We start from the raw sequence: 15,405 nt of genomic DNA, 5'->3' as shown, positions 1-15,405 counted from the left end.
ACTCAAAGAATGACCAAGAACACGGTGAACATTTGAGAAAGGTGTTAGAAGTATTGAGGAAGGAAGAATTGTACGCTAAGTTTTCAAAGTGTGCATTTTGGTTGGAAGAAGTTCAATTCCTCGGTCACATAGTGAACAAAGAAGGTATTAAGGTGGATCCGGCAAAGATAGAAACTGTTGAAAAGTGGGAAACCCCGAAAACTCCGAAACACATACGCCAGTTTTTAGGACTAGCTGGTTACTACAGAAGGTTCATCCAAGACTTTTCCAGAATAGCAAAACCCTTGACTGCATTAACGCATAAAGGGAAGAAATTTGAATGGAATGATGAACAAGAGAAAGCGTTTCAGTTATTGAAGAAAAAGCTAACTACGGCACCTATATTGTCATTGCCTGAAGGGAATGATGATTTTGTGATTTATTGTGATGCATCAAAGCAAGGTCTCGGTTGTGTATTAATGCAACGAACGAAGGTGATTGCTTATGCGTCTAGACAATTGAAGATTCACGAACAAAATTATACGACGCATGATTTGGAATTAGGCGCGGTTGTTTTTGCATTAAAGACTTGGAGGCACTACTTATATGGGGTCAAAAGTATTATATATACCGACCACAAAAGTCTTCAACACATATTTAATCAGAAACAACTGAATATGAGGCAGCGTAGGTGGATTGAATTATTGAATGATTACGACTTTGAGATTCGTTACCACCCGGGGAAGGCAAATGTGGTAGCCGATGCCTTGAGCAGGAAGGACAGAGAACCCATTCGAGTAAAATCTATGAATATAATGATTCATAATAACATTACTACTCAAATAAAGGAGGCGCAACAAGGAGTTTTAAAAGAGGGAAATTTAAAGGATGAAATACCCAAAGGATCGGAGAAGCATCTTAATATTCGGGAAGACGGAACCCGGTATAGGGCTGAAAGGATTTGGGTACCAAAATTTGGAGATATGAGAGAAATGGTACTTAGAGAAGCTCATAAAACCAGATACTCAATACATCCTGGAACGGGGAAGATGTACAAGGATCTCAAGAAACATTTTTGGTGGCCGGGTATGAAAGCCGATGTTGCTAAATACGTAGGAGAATGTTTGACGTGTTCTAAGGTCAAAGCTGAGCATCAGAAACCATCAGGTCTACTTCAACAACCCGAAATCCCGGAATGGAAATGGGAAAACATTACCATGGATTTCATCACTAAATTGCCAAGGACTGCAAGTGGTTTTGATACTATTTGGGTAATAGTTGATCGTCTCACCAAATCAGCACACTTCCTACCAATAAGAGAAGATGACAAGATGGAGAAGTTAGCACGACTGTATTTGAAGGAAGTCGTCTCCAGACATGGAATACCAATCTCTATTATCTCTGATAGGGATGGCAGATTTATTTCAAGATTCTGGCAGACATTACAGCAAGCATTAGGAACTCGTCTAGACATGAGTACTGCCTATCATCCACAAACTGATGGGCAGAGTGAAAGGACGATACAAACGCTTGAAGACATGCTACGAGCATGTGTTATTGATTTCGGAAACAGTTGGGATCGACATCTACCATTAGCAGAATTTTCCTACAATAACAGCTACCATTCAAGCATTGAGATGGCGCCGTTTGAAGCACTTTATGGTAGAAAGTGCAGGTCTCCGATTTGTTGGAGTGAAGTGGGGGATAGACAGATTACGGGTCCGGAGATTATACAAGAAACTACCGAGAAGATCATCCAAATTCAACAACGGTTGAAAACCGCCCAAAGTCGACAAAAGAGCTACGCTGACATTAAAAGAAAAGATATAGAATTTGAAATTGGAGAGATGGTCATGCTTAAAGTTGCACCTTGGAAAGGCGTTGTTCGATTTGGTAAACGAGGGAAATTAAATCCAAGGTATATTGGACCATTCAAGATTATTGATCGTGTCGGACCAGTAGCTTACCGACTAGAGTTACCTCAACAACTCGCGGCTGTACATAACACTTTCCACGTCTCGAATTTAAAGAAATGTTTTGCTAAAGAAGATCTCACTATTCCGTTAGATGAAATCCAAATCAACGAAAAACTTCAATTCATCGAAGAACCCGTCGAAATAATGGATCGTGAGGTTAAAAGACTTAAGCAAAACAAGATATCAATTGTTAAGGTTCGATGGAATGCTCGTAGAGGACCCGAGTTCACCTGGGAGCTTGAAGATCAGATGAAGAAGAAATACCCGCATCTATTTCCAGAAGATTCGTCAACACCTTCAACAGCTTAAAATTTCGGGACGAAATTTATTTAACGGGTAGGTACTGTAGTGACCCGAACTTTTCCATGTTTATATATATTAATTGAGATTTATATTTACATGATTAAATGTTTCCAACATGTTAAGCAATCAAACTTGTTAAGACTTGATTAATTGAAATATGTTTCATATAGACAATTGACCACCCAAGTTGATCGGTGATTCACGAACGTTAAAACTTGTAAAAACTATATGATGACATATATATGGATATATATATATATAGTTAACATGATACTATGATAAGAAAACATATCATAAAGTATATTAACAATGAACTACATATGTAAAAACAAGACTACTAACTTAATGATTTTTAAACGAGACATATATGTAACGATTATCGTTGTAAAGACATTTAATGTATATATATCATATTAAGAGATATTCATACATGATAATATCATGATAATATAATAATTTAAAATCTCATTTGATATTATAAACATTGGGTTAACAACATTTAACAAGATCGTTAACCTAAAGGTTTCAAAACAACACTTACATGTAACGACTAACGATGACTTAACGACTCAGTTAAAATGTATATACATGTAGTGTTTTAATATGTATTTATACACTTTTGAAAGACTTCAATACACTTATCAAAATACTTCTACTTAACAAAAATGCTTACAATTACATCCTCGTTCAGTTTCATCAACAATTCTACTCGTATGCACCCGTATTCGTACTCGTACAATACACAGCTTTTAGATGTATGTACTATTGGTATATACACTCCAATGATCAGCTCTTAGCAGCCCATGTGAGTCACCTAACACATGTGGGAACCATCATTTGGCAACTAGCATGAAATATCTCATAAAATTACAAAAATATGAGTAATCATTCATGACTTATTTACATGAAAACAAAATTACATATCCTTTATATCTAATCCATATACCAACGACCAAAAACACCTACAAACACTTTCATTCTTCAATTTTCTTCATCTAATTGATCTCTATCAAGTTCTATCTTCAAGTTCTAAGTGTTCTTCATAAATTCCAAAAGTTCTAGTTTCATAAAATCAAGAATACTTTCAAGTTTGCTAGCTCACTTCCAATCTTGTAAGGTGATCATCCAACCTCAAGAAATCTTTGTTTCTTACAGTAGGTTATCATTCTAATACAAGGTAATAATCATATTCAAACTTTGGTTCAATTTCTATAACTATAACAATCTTATTTCAAGTGATGATCTTACTTGAACTTGTTTTCGTGTCATGATTCTGCTTCAAGAACTTCGAGCCATCCAAGGATCCATTGAAGCTAGATCCATTTTTCTCTTTTCCAGTAGGTTTATCCAAGGAAATTAAGGTAGTAATGATGTTCATAACATCATTCGATTCATACATATAAAGCTATCTTATTCGAAGGTTTAAACTTGTAATCACTAGAACATAGTTTAGTTAATTCTAAACTTGTTCGCAAACAAAAGTTAATCCTTCTAACTTGACTTTTAAAATCAACTAAACACATGTTCTATATCTATATGATATGCTAACTTAATGACTTAAAACCTGGAAACACGAAAAACACCGTAAAACCGGATTTACGCCGTCGTAGTAACACCGCGGGCTGTTTTGGGTTAGTTAATTAAAAACTATGATAAACTTTGATTTAAAAGTTGTTATTCTGAGAAAATAATTTTTATTATGAACATGAAACTATATCCAAAAATTATGGTTAAACTCAAAGTGGAAGTATGTTTTCTAAAATGGTCATCTAGACGTCGTTCTTTCGACTGAAATGACTACCTTTACAAAAACGACTTGTAACTTATTTTTCCGACTATAAACCTATAATTTTTCTGTTTAGATTCATAAAATAGAGTTCAATATGAAACCATAGCAATTTGATTCACTCAAAACGGATTTAAAATGAAGAAGTTATGGGTAAAACAAGATTGGATAATTTTTCTCATTTTAGCTACGTGAAAATTGGTAACAAATCTATTCCAACCATAACTTAATCAACTTGTATTGTATATTATGTAATCTTGAGATACCATAGACACGTATACAATGTTTCGACCTATCATGTCGACACATCTATATATATTTCGGAACAACCATAGACACTCTATATGTGAATGTTGGAGTTAGCTATACAGGGTTGAGGTTGATTCCAAAATATATATAGTTTGAGTTGTGATCAATACTGAGATACGTATACACTGGGTTGTGGATTGATTCAAAATAATATTTATCGATTTATTTCTGTACATCTAACTGTGGACAACTAGTTATAGGTTACTAACGAGGACAGCTGACTTAATAAACTTAAAACATCAAAATATATTAAAAGTGTTGTAAATATATTTTGAACATACTTTAATATATATGTATATATTGTTATAGGTTCGTGAATCAACAGTGGCCAAGTCTTACTTCCCGACGAAGTAAAAATCTGTGAAAGTGAGTTATAGTCCCACTTTTAAAATCTAATATTTTTGGGATGAGAATACATGCAGGTTTTATAAATGATTTACAAAATAGACACAAGTACGTGAAACTACATTCTATGGTTGAATTATCGAAATCGAATATGCCCCTTTTTATTAAGTCTGGTAATCTAAGTATTAGGGAACAGACACCCTAATTGACGCGAATCCTAAAGATAGATCTATTGGGCCTAACAAACCCCATCCAAAATACCGGATGCTTTAGTACTTCGAAATTTATATCATATCCGAAGGGTGTCCCGGAATGATGGGGATATTCTTATATATATGCATCTTGTTAATGTCGGTTACCAGGTGTTCACCATATGAATGATTTTTATCTCTATGTATGGGATGTGTATTGAAATATGAAATCTTGTGGTCTATTGTTACGATTTGATACATATAGGTTAAACCTATAACTCACCAACATTTTTGTTGACGTTTAAAGCATGTTTATTCTCAGGTGAATACTAAGAGCTTCCGCTGTTGCATACTAAAATAAGGACAAGATTTGGAGTCCATGTTTGTATGATATTGTGTAAAAACTGCATTCAAGAAACTGATTTCGATGTAACATATTTGTATTGTAAACCATTATGTAATGGTCGTGTGTAAACAGGATATTTTAGATTATCATTATTTGATAATCTATGTAAAGCTTTTAAACCTTTATTTATGAAATAAAGGTTATGGTTTGTTTTAAAAATGAATGCAGTCTTTGAAAAACGTCTCATATAGAGGTCAAAACCTCGCAACGAAATCAATTAATATGGAACGTTTTTAATCAATAAGAACGGGATATTTCAACCCTTACCCCACATGGCACAGAAGGGTCGCAACCAAAACATAAACAACATAATGCAACAAAATAAATCTTATACTACTATCAAGATCTACTAATCTACCACACATATATATACACCCAATCATATACATGTGTATAACTAAAAATACGAGGATTTTGAAGCATACCTGTATTCACATCATATTCAACATCTGCATCTGCAACCATCTGATAAGCTCTTGCTATTTCTGTAGGTGGATTCTTTCTTTTCTGCCCAACTGGAGAACCAGAAGATCCACCTACTGATCCCGACTGCGCTCCTGGCCCCGCCCCAGAACCTGATCCTCTTATATACGGACACTGAGCTTGTAGTGACCCGAACTTTTCCATGTTTATATATATTAATTGAGATTGATATTTACATGATTAAATGTTTCCAACATGTTAAGCAATCAAACTTGTTAAGACTTGATTAATTGAAATATGTTTCATATAGACAATTGACCACCCAAGTTGACCGGTGATTCACGAACGTTAAAACTTGTAAAAACTATATGATGACATATATATGGATATATATATAGTTAACATGATACTATGATAAGTAAACATATCATTAAGTATATTAACAATGAACTACATATGTAAAAACAAGACTACTAACTTAATGATTTTTAAACGAGACATATATGTAACGATTATCGTTGTAAAGACATTTAATGTGTATATATATCATATTAAGAGATATTCATACATGATAATATCATGATAATATAATAATTTAAAATCTCATTTGATATTATAAACATTGGGTTAACAACATTTAACAAGATCGTTAACCTAAAGGTTTCAAAACAACACTTACATGTAACGACTAACGATGACTTAACGACTCAGTTAAAATGTATATACATGTAGTGTTTTAATATGTATTTATACACTTTTGAAATACTTCAATACACTTATCAAAATACTTCTACTTAACAAAAATGCTTACAATTACATCCTCGTTCAGTTTCATCAACAATTCTACTCGTATGCACCCGTATTCGTACTCGTACAATACACAGCTTTTAGATGTATGTACTATTGGTATATACACTCCAATGATCAGCTCTTAGCAGCCCATGTGAGTTTCATTTGCCTTTTTACCCTTTATATTTTTGGGCTGAGAATACATGCGCAATTTTTATAAATGTTTTACGAAATAGACACAAGTAATCGAAACTACATTATATGGTTGAATTATCAAAATCGAATATGCCCTTTTTATTAAGTCTGGTAATCTAAGAATTAGGGAACAGACACCCTAATTGACGCGAATCCTAAAGATAGATCTATTGGGCCTAACAAACCCCATCCAAAGTACCGGATGCTTTAGTACTTCGAAATTTATATCATATCCGAAGGGTGTCCCGGAATGATGGGGTGAAAGGATCCGAAACTAATCATCCGGACGATGTCCATATTGATTACAAACGAATTACAACAGTTGATAACCTCGCGAGGTACTTGACCTCTATATGATACATTTTACAAACGTTGCATTTATTCTTAAAAGGCAATCTATCTTTACATAAAAAAATTAATAAACTCGTCAAACATTTCTCGATATCCAAATGACCTAAACTGTCATTTACTTAATAAATGTCTTTAATGATCTTCAATGACTCGAATGCAACGTTCTTGTATCATGGCTTAAATGGTCCCAACTAGTATCCTTAATATGAGCTAACGTACAGCGGAAGTCTTAATTCATACCTGAGAATAACATGCTTTAAAACGTCAACATAAAGTTGGTGAGATATATAGGTTTGATGCTAGCAGCGATATAACGATGGACCACAAGATTTCATATATAAACATTTTAATAAAAATATTCTAAGTGGTTGAGCACTTGGTAACCATACTTAACAATTAATCACGTCGCATATTCCCTTTAATATGAAATCTTACTACACTGTACCAAGTGTAGTCACGAAACGAAGTACTGTGCAACCGTTGAATACTGGTCGTCCAGTCCGGTTGGGGTTGTCAGGCCCGATAGATCTATCAACAGGATTCGCGTTTACAATACCGCTGTAAATATTAGTTACCAAGCTACAGGGAAGTATGCCAGTGGTACAACTCAACGTAGAATATATTTTTCAGTTACTTGTGTCCATAATGTAAAACATAAAATACATGTATTCTCATCCCGAAATATTTAGAGTTTAAAAGTGGGACTATATACTCACTTTCGTCTTGAAGATATATATATAATTTGACTTGGTCTCCGGTTGATATCACGAACCTATCCATATATAATATATCAATACCTTTTCTTTTTTAAACAAACGTCACATATATATACTTGGTATACTTTTAATACTTTGAATAATTCCTTAGTCCGTAGTTAGCAGTTCGTTGTTAGTAATTCAATTTTAATGGTTCATATTTAGATGTTTAATAAACCCCCAATGAAATAAATAAAACCCTCATCGTATATGTATTGGTCGAGATTAATCTTGACCCACGGTACCGGTGTTGTCAAATGACGTGTTGCGTACATAAAGTACCGGTGTTGTCAAATGACGTGTTGCGTACAATCATGGGATCTTATGATTAATCTTCTCGTATTGTTTACGGGTGATCCTGAACCATATAAAATTGAATTATGAGTACATATATATAAAATATCATGTTATTTTAGAAAGATGTGATTTTATTTAATTTTTCCCAATTAATCCCGAAGTTAAACAAGTCTTGGATAACCAATTTTGTTTCGGTCATAGTTTCTTCGTTACAAATCCGTTTTCGTTGATTCAACTTGCCATCTCCTTGGATCGAGTCCCTCTTTAAGACTATGAACTGAAAATACCTTGGTTTGTATTCAAAATCACACGGCATAGGTGAAACTTTAGTGAAACTTATGAAGTTAAACATTTTCCTTTATTTAAACAACCTTAAATGATTATTTTTCTAAAAATACTTATACTTTGAATTAAATCATGAAATTTTTATGTGTTATCATATTCATAGTAAAAATCATTTTTCTAGAACATAAACCTCCAACTCAAAGTTTAAGATAGTTTTTAATTATCCAACCCAAAACAGTCCCCGGTGGCACTCCGACGTCGTAAAAACAGTTTTTAAGATATTCTTTGAAAAACCAAATTATACCTTGTTAAATTAGCATATATTTAAGTTATATTACAGGTCTTGAAGTATTTTAAAAGTTAAGTTAGAAGGATCTATTTAGTTTGCAAACAAGTTTGAAAACATTCAAACTATGTTCTTGTTGTTAAACTTTTGTACCACAAAATATGATAGCTATATATATATGAATCGAATAAGGTTATGAACATAGATTCTACCTCAAGTTCCTTGGATGAAGTTGATGTAAGAGAGAAGTAAGAAGCTAGAATCAAAAGGGTGATAGAAGTGGATGAAAGATTGGAAGTAAGTTGGTGTTCTTGGAGGGTTTTCTTGAAATGTTTTTGTATGGTTTTCTTATGGTGTTTTAGTATGGTTTTTGAAGCTAGATCTTCTTGGTAAGTTGCTGAAGTGTTATGGAGTTTAGAGAGTAAGAAAGAGTGTGTGTTTTTAGTTAAGAGATTGAAGTAAAAATGAATCAAAAATGATGATACATATATACTCCTAAAAATGTGATCTTTAAGGATAACATGACAAAATTCTAGTTTGTATTTTTGTAATTAGTCTTGCAATGATTCAAAAGTAATTACCTAGCTCTAAGGGCATGTACAATGGCTGGTTAGGTAGTGATTTGACATGTATTTACTATTAGTAAATACGTATAGAAGCTAGGTATGATACGAGTACAAATACTCTAAATATACGTATAGAAATTTTGTGAAAAATGGAATGAGGATTCAAATATAGCTATCTTTTGTGAATACACTTATATGGTTTTATGTATTTAAGTTCTTAAAAGTGATTAAATACATTACTTATACGATATATGTATACATATTATAAGTCTTAAGTATTTATGTCAAATAACGTTACGTATTGTTATCATTTTGAAAACTTAAGTTAGTAGTTTCAAAATATACTCATAACTTATTGTTATTAATACAAAATGAGATATTAAAACATTCATTAATCATGTTAAATATGTATATATACATATATATACGCAAACGTATAATTATCATATATTGTATAGTTCGTGATATCGTCGGTCAAACTAGACGGTCAAACGTTGTGTAAAACTCTTTTCGGAAATATAAATCTCGACAATTTGGATTACTTATCATGTTGGTAAGTTTTAATTTATGTAAATATTAATCTTATAAGTATAGAACGATCGAAAAAAAATGCGGGTCAACTTTAGGGTTTTTGCTTATCGTGTCGGAACCATATAGAGATTAGAGTTTAAATTTGGTCGGAAATTTCCGGGTCGTTACAGTACCCATCCGTTAAAGAAATTTCGTCCTCGAAATTTGGTAGAGGTTGTCATAAATAACCATAGGAATGTTTTCATGACGAATATGAGGTAATAATGAAATTTTATCATTATTGAAAGATTTAGATAAAACGATTTGGTTATGTGAGACGCACGAGCGAAGCTATCACAAAAAAAAAAAAAATGAAATGAGTAAATATGGAATCGTTTTTAATCGATGACGTGGTTTAGAATTGATTTCCGGGATTTAAGGGATTTAGGAAAAATCTTACGTAATAAGATTTGGTTATTCGGCGATCAGAATCTTCTTTGATTTAATGCGGTAATCTGTTTCGATTTCTCTGTCGGATATTTCACTATAAATCCACCCCTTCGTTTCCTTATTTTTCACAACTCGCATCTTCTACTCTTTCTCCTTAATTCCTACTTTAAGGTATCCTTTGAAATGCTTCATCCCGTTCTGATTTTTGTTATACTTCTAACTTCTATATCTTTCATTCTTCTCTTCCATCTACCGCCAGAAGAATCTATTCACTTTTATGATTTTCTTGGAATTATAATGTTTCTAATTCTCCCGTGTCTTTACGTCGCCATACGTATTGATATACACGGTTTGTAGTTTCTGGGTGGTTGTTGGGTTTGATATCTTTCCTTATACTTCGATGCTCCTGCTTCTGTTTTCCATAATCATTGTCATCCATAGTTAATATTCTCTCCTATTTGCTGTGATCTATACCCCAATTTCTATTTTGGGACTTTGTCCCTTCGTTTCTTCTTCCCGTCCTTGAGTCCAGCGATCAATAGTTCGGAATTCGTAGGTATAAAATTTGGAATGAACCTAGCTATTGGTTTTAGAATAAAATTGTAATGGCACGATCTTGATTCGTTAAATTACTCGAATATTCCGGAAAAATAGAACTATCAAGGTGATACGTTCTAATATGTTTGGAGACTTGATAGAATGTAAGAGCCGTGTAACATGGCACATGATGACGGTACTGTGAATCATCACATTCCATTAGAAACTTAACATGACTTACTGTAATATAATGAAGTTGATCAAGTTTCATTATATTATACTAATTCATGTATCAGTTCCCAACACTACTTCAAAACATTCCTATTTTAAACTTGAAGGTTTTAGAACTTAGAAACTAACACAGTTTCTTTTATATTGTAACGCAGATATTACGGAGAAATACATGATTTTGGATAAGAACAGTTGTGAGAATATCTCCAGAAATATGGAGGATATGTATAACGAAAGATATGAAGATATCTTATAATATCTAAGATAAGATGATGATGAAGAATATCATCGGGAAAGGTTTAGGATAAGGGGTAGGTTTTTTTTTTACTAATGGTTTCAGCAAGCACTGAATCGTTTGAATCCTTTGAAAGCAGATTCAGTTCTTGTGATTTATCTACATCCTCCTTCATACTTTGCTCAATCCGTTTTCCAGTTCCAACTCTCCTCTTTTTCTAAGCTTTACCAATACAATGTACTTCATCATTAAACTTTTGACTGTTAAAGTCGTTTACAGTTTTTTTTTTTTTTTCTGCTTCTTCAGCATTTCAAGAACTACTTCATAGTCCAGGATGTTTTTCAGAACTTCACATTCGAAAAATGTAATTCTTAGGGATAGTCGTTCTCGGTATAACTGGGAGAATTTCTACGAGATTTTCAAAATACTGATTGCGGGTTTCGCCAAAGAGATAACGAGTTGCTGGTACGTCTGCTGATGATGTTGTGAAAAAGGTTCTCCGGTAACAACGTCGAAAGGACAAAGTATAAATATCGAGATTATAATAGGAGTAGTCTCACTGAGAAGTCGAAGTGGAGCTGTGACAAAATTAGCTTCTTGAAAAGGAATTGTATGATTGTTTTTGATAATGATAAGGAATTCGACGCGGATACGTTTTAACTATAACTTCGGTTTCGAAAATTTTTCAGGTGCATCACTGTATGCATAAATCTTTCTTCCGTAAACGAGGTGTGGCTGGTTCAACTTCTCGATCGAGGTGTTTTCAAGAATCATGAAAAGATTTGAATGAGGATTATAATTGTCGAAGTACAAATGAGGTTTAGGATGAAATCAAGTGGCAAAATTGAAGAATTGTTTAGTTTCATATGTTATAATCAACATTTTATTTCATTTTAATTGTCCAATGTTTCTTCTTTATGCCACTTGTTGGATTTGGATAGGTAAAAAAAAATTCAAATATGAAATTTAAATGGAAATAGTTATTCTGGGGTGAACGGATACGTATATCGATGGTTGTAAGTAAAATAACAAATGACCGTTGAATCAGATTCAAGAATGTACAATATAACTTATTAATGTGAATTCTAAATATTCCTCGGGTACTACCCACCCGTTAAAATATTTTCATCATTATTAGTTTGTACGAAGGAATTTTTAATTACTATCTTTATGAAAATATACTTGCATATATATTTTCTTCAGAGATAATCATAGATTTAATGAGTCAATAAGATAATAAACTCATTTGATTTATCGTTAATTCTAGATTACATAATCTCTAAGACTTTAGAAATTACATAATCGTCATACGATACGTAAAGCGAAGATAATCGATGTAGAACGATATATAGAACGAAGATCATACTCGAAGTACAGATATTGAGTCGTGTGATGTTGATATTCGAGATACAGATTGTGATGTTGAGATTTTGGGGGTGACAAGAGTACTGTCGGCGTTGATGATGGTGGTATAGATTATGCTGCTGGTGCTGCTGCTGGTGTTTGTAACCTTCGCACCGTATTTTCTAAAGCCACTACCCGAGCGCGAAGCTCGTTGACTTCTTCTATTATACCGGGATGATTGACGGTTGGAACGAGCGAATGAACAAGATTCGAAATATGGGATAGTATGTAATCATGACGAGATACTCTAGAAATGAGCGAGAAAATGGTGTTTCGAATAGGTTCGCCGGTAAGTGCTTCAGGTTCATCGTTAAGAGGACAATTTGGTGGATGGAATGGATCACCTTCTTCTTGCCTCCAGAGATTTAGTATATTACGAACCCATCCCCAATTCATCCAAAATAGATGATGGGAAATCGGTTGATCCATTCCGGTAACGCTGTTCTCGGAGCTCGAATGGAAATCCATATCGGCGAAGCTATCGAAGTCGGAGGAATTTGAGCTGGATGAAGAATCCATCTTGTATGGTCGGAGAAATGAATTTTTGGTTTGGAATAGATTATAGGAGTTGGGTTTGGTACTCTTCAATACATAATTTACATATGTATATATATAATATCAAAATCCCATGAATTACGGAGAATCTTTGAAATACGTCAGGCAATGTCTAGAGTAACAGATACGCTAGGATATGAATTTTTGTCTATACACTATCGATGCACTTAAATGCAATAAGACGTGTCTAGACTTAAGAATGATAAGCAGACAGTTCTCTAAGAATGATAAGCAGATGATTTCCGACTAGGATTGATAAGCAAAACTTTTGACAGGCAGACACGGTCAAAGTCCAGACTTACTTAATGTATCCTAACAACTACTAGTTAGACACACTAATGCAAGGCCTGGTTCGCTAAGACCAACGCTCTGATACCAACTGAAAGGATCCGAAACTAATCATCCGGACGATGTCCATATTGATTACAAACGAATTACAACAGTTGATAACCTCGCGAGGTACTTGACCTCTATATGATACATTTTACAAACGTTGCATTTATTCTTAAAAGGCAATCTATCTTTACATAAAAAAATTAATAAACTCGTCAAACATTTCTCGATATCCAAATGACCTAAACTGTCATTTACTTAATAAATGTCTTTAATGATCTTCAATGACTCGAATGCAACGTTCTTGTATCATGGCTTAAATGGTCCCAACTAGTATCCTTAATATGAGCTAACGTACAGCGGAAGTCTTAATTCATACCTGAGAATAACATGCTTTAAAACGTCAACATAAAGTTGGTGAGATATATAGGTTTGATGCTAGCAGCGATATAACGATGGACCACAAGATTTCATATATAAACATTTTAATAAAAATATTCTAAGTGGTTGAGCACTTGGTAACCATACTTAACAATTAATCACGTCGCATATTCCCTTTAATATGAAATCTTACTACACTGTACCAAGTGTAGTCACGAAACGAAGTACTGTGCAACCGTTGAATACTGGTCGTCCAGTCCGGTTGGGGTTGTCAGGCCCGATAGATCTATCAACAGGATTCGCGTTTACAATACCGCTGTAAATATTAGTTACCAAGCTACAGGGAAGTATGCCAGTGGTACAACTCAACGTAGAATATATTTTTCAGTTACTTGTGTCCATAATGTAAAACATAAAATACATGTATTCTCATCCCGAAATATTTAGAGTTTAAAAGTGGGACTATATACTCACTTTCGTCTTGAAGATATATATATAATTTGACTTGGTCTCCGGTTGATATCACGAACCTATCCATATATAATATATCAATACCTTTTCTTTTTTAAACAAACGTCACATATATATACTTGGTATACTTTTAATACTTTGAATAATTCCTTAGTCCGTAGTTAGCAGTTCGTTGTTAGTAATTCAATTTTAATGGTTCATATTTAGATGTTTAATAAACCCCCAATGAAATAAATAAAACCCTCATCGTATATGTATTGGTCGAGATTAATCTTGACCCACGGTACCGGTGTTGTCAAATGACGTGTTGCGTACATAAAGTACCGGTGTTGTCAAATGACGTGTTGCGTACAATCATGGGATCTTATGATTAATCTTCTCGTATTGTTTACGGGTGATCCTGAACCATATAAAATTGAATTATGAGTACATATATATAAAATATCATGTTATTTTAGAAAGATGTGATTTTATTTAATTTTTCCCAATTAATCCCGAAGTTAAACAAGTCTTGGATAACCAATTTTGTTTCGGTCATAGTTTCTTCGTTACAAATCCGTTTTCGTTGATTCAACTTGCCATCTCCTTGGATCGAGTCCCTCTTTAAGACTATGAACTGAAAATACCTTGGTTTGTATTCAAAATCACACGGCATAGGTGAAACTTTAGTGAAACTTATGAAGTTAAACATTTTCCTTTATTTAAACAACCTTAAATGATTATTTTTCTAAAAATACTTATACTTTGAATTAAATCATGAAATTTTTATGTGTTATCATATTCATAGTAAAAATCATTTTTCTAGAACATAAACCTCCAACTCAAAGTTTAAGATAGTTTTTAATTATCCAACCCAAAACAGTCCCCGGTGGCACTCCGACGTCGTAAAAACAGTTTTTAAGATATTCTTTGAAAAACCAAATTATACCTTGTTAAATTAGCATATATTTAAGTTATATTACAGGTCTTGAAGTATTTTAAAAGTTAAGTTAGAAGGATCTATTTAGTTTGCAAACAAGTTTGAAAACATTCAAACTATGTTCTTGTTGTTAAACT

Source organism: Rutidosis leptorrhynchoides, chromosome 2 (assembly GCF_046630445.1).
Source record: "Rutidosis leptorrhynchoides isolate AG116_Rl617_1_P2 chromosome 2, CSIRO_AGI_Rlap_v1, whole genome shotgun sequence".
NCBI classification, from domain to species: Eukaryota; Viridiplantae; Streptophyta; class Magnoliopsida; order Asterales; family Asteraceae; genus Rutidosis; species Rutidosis leptorrhynchoides.
Note: the sequence above shows the minus strand (reverse complement) of the source record.